This window comes from Humulus lupulus, chromosome 4, assembly GCF_963169125.1.
Source record: "Humulus lupulus chromosome 4, drHumLupu1.1, whole genome shotgun sequence".
Lineage (NCBI taxonomy): Eukaryota > Viridiplantae > Streptophyta > Magnoliopsida > Rosales > Cannabaceae > Humulus > Humulus lupulus.
The window spans coordinates 200,692,711-200,699,466 of NC_084796.1; the positions used below are offsets into that span (position 1 = coordinate 200,692,711).

Consider the following 6,756-nt stretch of genomic DNA (forward strand, 5'->3'; position numbering starts at 1 on the left):
GTTTCAACAAAAAAAATCTTGAATACTTAAATTAATAAACAAATATTGGGTAATTTCGCTGCAAATTTTTTTTACAAACACTAGAAGATTTCTTAAATTCCAACTTTAATTAAAAAAAATGATCAAAAAGAAAGGAAAAATTAATAGAATGTCTCACAATAGTAAAGTTGATAAAGTTTGTACACATAATAAAATACTTTTTTAGAAAAATTAATAATAAAGAAGCTCATTCCACAATCGAAAAAATGTACCACCACATAATTAACTTTGAAATTTTACCAATTCAAACAGGGTATTTCTATCAATGGAATATAAAGTGTGTTATGTTATCTAGGCAAATAAGTAATTTTATTAAATTAATATTAAATCAGTGGTCATTTTCCTTTCTCTAAGTATTTTATTTTTCTTTTTAATTTTATTTCTAAATTAAAATGAAGGGCTTCAGCCAATACACCTCATCCGAAAAGCCCCATTTCGTTTTCTTCTTCATATCCCTAGCTCCATCTCACTCACAAATCCCTAGCTCCATCTCACTCTAATCTCTCTATATCTCAGTTGAAATCAAATCCCAGACCCCATTATTCTTCCCCTCTCTCTCTCTCTCTCTCGTATTCCTGTCTCCCTCTCACTCTAGCTCTCTTTGTGTCTCTGATTCTAAGTTTCTTTCTTCTCCGTAATCCCTCTCTCTCTCACCCTTTCACACAGCTTCCATACCCAATAAAGCTGAAAAGAAAATCCCCATTTCATTTTCTTCTTCATATTCCCCTATACACTCTCAAATCCCTAGCTCTCTCTCACTCTAATCTCTCTATCTCTCAGTTGAAATCAAACCCCAGACCCCATTATTCTTCCCCTCTCTCTTGTATTCCTGTCTCCCTCTCACTCTAGCTCTCTCTATCTCTCTCATTCGAAGTTCACATACCAACTTCTAATCGAAGGAACTCGGAATCATCTAGCCAAAAGGTAGTGATTCCAAGAAAGGTGGTGGTGGAGGTTCGCAAGATGGGAAGATTGGGTCCAGCAATGTCCTCACGAACCAGTGCTCAGTATGCTTTTCACCCTCTGATGAGCCCCAGCAATGCAGCTTCATGATGAGCCCCAGCGATCTTCACACAGGTAAAGCTTAGTTTTTTTTTTCTTGTTCTGTTCTTGGGTAGGCTTGAATTTGGTTTTAATTTTTTTTTCTGATCTATTCTAATCATTGAGAACTAAGAAAGCCATAGAAGTGTCTCTACATAGCTAGTGCTAGTCAATACTTGGGTATGATTTTGGTTTTTTTTTCTTGTTCTGTTCTTGGGTAGGCTTGAATTTGGTTTTAATTTTTTTTTCCTGATCTGTTCTAATCATAGAGAACTAAGAAAGCCATAGAAGTGTCTCTACATTGCAGTAATAATTGATATTTTATTATATATATATTTATAAACATATATGCTCTGCACAGACAGATTTAAGAACTAATTACTTGTTCTTTGTATTTTTTTTCTTTGATTATAGATTTCCATCAAAGAGTGTTTGATTTGTGTGATCAAAATGTCAGAAAACACCTAATGAATCTTCAAGAAAGCATAACAACATTCATAAGAAAAAAGAGATGTATATGTCTATGATCAATGTTTTTATTTCCAAGTTAATTTCAATGCATATTATTTCAGTAAAATATGGTAGAGAGAATAAAAACCTGTTTGTCAGTACCTTCTCCTTACACATAGAGCTGTAAATACGGGTCGGGCTTTCTAGCACGGCACGACACGAAAAAATATGGGCCTAGGCCAGGCACGACATGAATTGAAAATTGGCATAGCACGGCACGACACGACATGGGCCTGAGCACGGGACGGCACGACAAGCCCGAAAGCACGACACGAAAGCATGAACAAACTAGCCCGAAAGCACAACACGATAAAAAACCCGATATTTTGACATTAATAATCATAATAAATTTTTATTTGTCAATTATTAATAAATTAAAATGATAATAGAAGTCTTATTTTTCTCAATGTTTAAAATTTTATAATTATATTAATTTATTTAAGATTTGTGAGTTAAATTTTTTAGCATTTATTAGTAGGTATTAAAATTCTAATAATTATTTTTGATATAATTTTGTGTAAAATATTGTTAAAAAGTATATAAAAATATCTAAAATTATAATTTAATAAAGAAATGTATTTGGTTTGGTGGTAAGTCCATTGATGGTTAAAGAGGAGGTGGAGGGTTCAATTCTCCATCCTCACATTTTTTGGCAAAAATAAAATGGGCCCAAATTTGGGCTCGAATATAGAAAGTGGGCTGGCCCGAATAAGGAAAGTGGACCGGCCCGACTTGGGCCTGACACGGCACGGACGTGCTGGGCCTACTCTTTCAAAAATGGGCCGGGCCGGCCCGACACGAATTGAATACGGGCCGGGCCGGGCCGGGCCCAGCCCGAATTTATTGGAGGCACGAAAATGTGGGTCAGGTCGGCCCACATTTACAACTCTAAGTTGAACCACCTAAAGAAAAAAATTTAATTAAACAATCTAACCAATATAGCCATGATATTTAATCAGTATATGACATACATACCTCAACAAAATGTCGATGAACTAGTGAAAGAAAAAAGAGATACTTACTATATATATTAATTTTCTTAGATAGTATCCTCCTTGAAAAACTAAAATTTAAATTTCAAACTAGTCTTTTGTAAGTTTTTTAATTAATACTTTTATTTCCTATATTTGTGCTTGATTATACTTATATAGAGATATGTATATTTTATGAAATAAAAATTTGAAAATATTAAATTGTTTTTTTATAATTAATTTTTATTATATTTCCTACTTTACACGGTTATGAAAAATTTAAACTAAATTTACATTTTATAATTACTGGTTGTTGTTTCCTAAATATGTGGTTATAGTTAAGTAAGATATTTTTTAATTATTAAAAAACTGAATATGCATATATATAATAGGTTAGTTTTTTAAATTATGTCAAAGATATTTGTATGATTGACCCATACATAGGAATCAGTTTTGCTGAGTCATATATTTGGATTTGGCTGTAATCACTCTAGAACAAAAATCATGCACTCAAGCCTTATCCCAACATTATTCACATACAATTCAAACCAACAAACATGTACACAACACATAAACATCCTTGATTTCCTTAGTGTATACATATTATATACACATATATATGTTTATATATTGGTTAAAGGTGGGAACTTGGTAAGTAAAGTGATCGAATGTTTGGGGTCCCATATGTTTGATTGTTAAAACTCTAACCTTCTTGGCGCCTCAGTTTCAAAGCACTCAAAAAAAATTATTAAAAAGAACGATCAGCCAATGTTGATTTGTATGATGCCACATGAGTCTTCTTCACCATTATCTTATTTTTCTTCTTTCTTTGGGTCCGCACTTTTCACAGGGAACCCACTTTAGGCTTTAGCCCACTCTCTCTCTCTCTCTTGATCATCTTCTTACTGAGCTCTCTTTCTTTGTTTGTGGAGAGAGTCACTCTCCCTATGGTTTCTCTCTCAAAAAGAATATATTCTTTACTTTATAATTTTTAGTTGGTGGGTTTGATTTTTGTATCTCTAAAGCTCCAAAGAAGATGCAAAAGTTCCCCTCCAACTCCAGGCCATTAAACTCAAATTCCCATTTGATTTAAAGCTCTATCTTTTTTTTGTTTTCTTTTCTTTCTCTATCTCTTACTCAAAAATCTTGAAGCTTGAGAAGAAGAACAAAGTATTCTTCTTCTTTATGCTTCTTACTTAGTCTTTTTGTGCTCTTTTTTTGGTTCTCTAGTGTTGTGTAAGTTAAACAGACTTGATTTTTTAGGTTCACCATCATCATCAGAAGGAGAAGACCAGAAAAGAAAATGAATGGTTCGGTTCTTGATGGTATAATTAATAGGCTTCTTGAAGTTAGAACAAATCCTGGGAAGCAAGTCCAACTTTCAAAGACTGAGATTAAGTAGCTTTGCTTTGTTTCTAGAGATATTTTCTTGAGACAACCCATTCTCTTGGAGCTTGAAGCACCTGTTAAAATTTGTGGTACCTTAACTACTACTTTTACTTGTTTACACGTGAAATTCTCTTCTTGGTATTCTTTAATTTTTCATGTTCATATGTTTATCTCATGATCAAGTTAATTAGAAATTTGTTCTGTTATGTGATTTTCTTGAATTTACTTTTGGGTGTTCTGTTATGGTTCATGTGTACTTTGTTGAAACTTGGTCGGACAAGAATAAAGTGACTGCACTGAGTGCATTTATGTTGGAATTTTTTTAAGTTATGGGGTGTCTTTTAGGTCCAATTTTTCTTCATATGAACTTGAGTAGTTGGATAGAAAATAGGCTATATGTGTTCTGCTTTTATACGATTGGGACAATAATTTTGAGCCAATTAGGCTTTATTTTAAATTCTAATTCAAGGATTAGTAGAGATTCTGTTCAATTCTGGTGTATTCCCATTAATGCGTAAACCTGTTTAAGTATAAATAATTAAGCATGGATGACAGTAGATTACCTTAATTAATCTTCAAAGTTTGATGCTTATAGCAGTAGAGGGTCTGGTTTATGGTGTTAAGAAAGAACTTGTTATATAAATATATATATGGGAATTATCATCTATATATGGATTAGATCTTCATGGATCATTACAATGCTCAACATGTAAATGTGTGTATATGTATGCATAACTGATGTTGTTTTTTCAAGTGCAAAACCAAGAGAAACTTATTGAGAAAAACTGCCTTAAGAGATGACTTTTCAAGAATTTCAAACTTCAAACACTTTTCTTTGTGATTCAGGTGACATTCTTGGACAATAGATTAACTTAATTGACATTTTCTTTGTGTAAATGTGTGTCTATATATATATATGCATAATCCATGTTTGTTTTCAAGTGAAAAACCAAGAGCCACTTACTGAGAAGAACTGCTTTAAGAGATGAATTTTCACCACAATAATTGTTCAAACACGATTCTTTCATTGTGATCCAGGTGATATTCATGGGAAATATTCTGATCTTCTAAGGATTTTTGAGTATGGAGGATTACCACCTCGTTCAAACTACTTATTCTTGGGGGATTATGTAGACAGAGGAAAGCAAAGCCTGGAAACAATATGCCTTCTTCTAGCATACAAAATCAAATACCCTGAGAACTTTTTCCTCCTTAGAGGCAACCATGAATGCGCCTCAATAAACCGCATATACGAGTTTTATGATGAGTGCAAGAGAAGGTTCAATGTCAGACTCTGGAGAATATTCAGACTGTTTCAACTGCCTTCCTGTGGCAGCCCTCATAGATGAAAAGATACTATGTATGCATGGAGGGCTTTCTCCTGATTTGAACAACTTGAACCAGATAAGAATGATACAAAGGCCTATTGATGTACCAGAACATGGCGTGTTGTGTGATCTTCTATGGTCTGATCCTAGCAAAGACATTCAAGGTTGGGGCCCAAATGAAAGGGGTGTTTCTTTCACATTTGGTGCTGATAGAGTAACTGAATTTCTACGAAAGCAGGATCTTGACTTGATCTGCAGAGCTCATCAGGTTTGGGATCTTTTTAAGCTCAAAAACTAGTGATGATGTTATGTTATGACAACCCTTTAGAGCCTAAATATATGCTGATTTTGCAGGTTGTGGAAGATGGATATGAGTTCTTTGCTAACCAAAAACTTGTGACGCTATTCTCAGCGCCTAACTACTGTGGGGAGTTTGACAACAACTTATGGAACATGATTAAAGTCCATTATATGTTCTGTATATCATACAATGTTTGGAGCATATATGTTTTTTGGTAGATCTTTTGCTAAAGCGGAAATGACACTGTAAGCTTTTATGCTTTGTTTTGATTTATGTCTTCATTATATTGAATAGGTTTTTCCATTTTAGCAACAATCTATACAGCTACTACGTAATCTTATATATCTCATATCTCTTGCATTGTTATTATATATATTTTGTGTAATTTTAGACTGAGCCTACCAGAGTTTGTACTGTTGATAAATAATTTGGTTTTGTTACTTTAGTTGAAAACATTAATTGTTTTCTTTTCTATTTATTTTCATTTTCTGTTTTTGTTTAGTTTTCTGATCAATCATGCTCTTTTGATCATTGTTGATGATCTTCTATAATTTTGAGGTTAAGTGATTATTTAATTGTTATCCTAATAGGTACATATGAACTTAATGCTGGTGCCACGATGAGTGTTGATGAGAGCTTAATGTGTTCTTTCAAGATTTTAAAACCAGCTGATAAGAAGCCAAAGTTTGGATTTGGCAGTGCTGCAGCTACTACTAGGCCAGGTCCTCCTAGTAAAGTGAAGGAACTAACAATTGTCTTTACAGAAAGCTTTTTGTCTAATGATGATATTAAATGTACTTTGATACATTGTATGTCACTCTGATAGAAATTGATCATTTACAGAGAGCTTTTTGTCTAATGATGATATTAAATGTACTTTGTTACATTGTATGTCACTCTGATAGAAATTGATCATAATGCACAGTTACATTGTATTTATTATTAGAAATGCTATAATAATAAATTAACAAAAAAAATTTAAAATAATAATACATTAGATTAAAAAGCATAATTTAATTTATATTAATTTTGCTACCAAGTTTTAGTAGCAAAATTACTAAATTTTAAAAGTATTTAGGCATTATTTGCTACTAAAATTTGGTAGTTAAATCATTTTTGTTGGATTTTAAAATTTTAATGGATTTTTTTTTTTTGCTACCAATTTAAAAGAAATTTG

At 32.6% G+C, this 6,756-nt stretch overlaps 1 pseudogene; it reads left to right on the plus strand.

Annotated features, from left to right (window-relative positions):
* The first annotated feature begins 683 nt into the window (after positions 1 to 683).
* LOC133831111 (serine/threonine-protein phosphatase PP1 isozyme 3-like) lies at positions 684 to 6,503 on the plus strand (annotated as a pseudogene).
* The last annotated feature ends 253 nt before the right edge of the window (positions 6,504 to 6,756 follow it).